Source organism: Branchiostoma floridae, chromosome 9 (genome assembly GCF_000003815.2).
Source record: "Branchiostoma floridae strain S238N-H82 chromosome 9, Bfl_VNyyK, whole genome shotgun sequence".
NCBI classification, from domain to species: domain Eukaryota; kingdom Metazoa; phylum Chordata; class Leptocardii; order Amphioxiformes; family Branchiostomatidae; genus Branchiostoma; species Branchiostoma floridae.
This window is the reverse complement of record NC_049987.1, coordinates 20,364,818-20,365,768: the sequence shown is the minus strand read 5'-3', so window position 1 is coordinate 20,365,768 and position 951 is coordinate 20,364,818.

The following is a 951-nucleotide window of genomic DNA, read 5'->3' as shown; positions in this document are numbered from 1 at the left end:
GATATCCAGCAGACCAGCTGATTTTAAGTTGAGTTTCATGCGGTGCCTAGTGGAACATAGGGCGGCAAGTTTCCATGTGGCATGTATTTTTTCCCAAAGAAGGGTGCAGCCCCAACCACTACACCCTACCCAGGGTTGCACCAGAGTCTCTCAGTTACTAACTACATGTAAGTGGAACCAGGAGCTCAACTGTGAGGCTGCTACCTGTTGAGCTACAGGGACATCCATGTCAGAGGATATTATACATTACAAAAAGTAGGCAGAAAACGGTTTATTTGCCCGTGATGTCACTTTCTTTTTATGTGTACATGTACATGTAAGTGGAACCAGGAGCTCAACTGAGAAGCCGTTACCAGTTGAGCTACAGGGACATTACAAGAAGTAGGCAGAAAAACGGTTTATTTTCCAACATCTGCGCTCAAAGAATGATTATGCTTTACGCGTACGAGATAAAACATTCCCAGACGGTCTGGGCAATTAGTCAAATCACATTAACTTACCTACGTCATGAGATATGGGGCCAATACGGCATCTCCTAATGAGTTATGCACGGGACACAGCGACGGCTTTCGTTATCGTGGTGTTAACTTTGGCGTGTGTGTTTGTCTCTTCTGGGGATAAAGCACAAATGGGGAGAAGGCACGTATTGAATTTTGGGGCCTTTAAAGTATAATAGATCATAGATATTTGCGTGAGAGGAAATATTGGGGACACTCTCAGTAATACCACCGTTGTGTCGTAGGAAATAACTTCGGCTGTCTTCTGACAAGGTTGCCCTGGACACTAGTCAATGGTCGGCTCTTTGATAGCCTTGCTGAAAATCGTACGATACAATATAGTCATACCGGCATACGGGTACGAGTTGATTTTGAAGACATCAGCTACAAAGACGCTAGTCAGCTTTAGAGTTAATGACAAGGCGCACTTGCGCGCTCTTATACCCCCCTCACA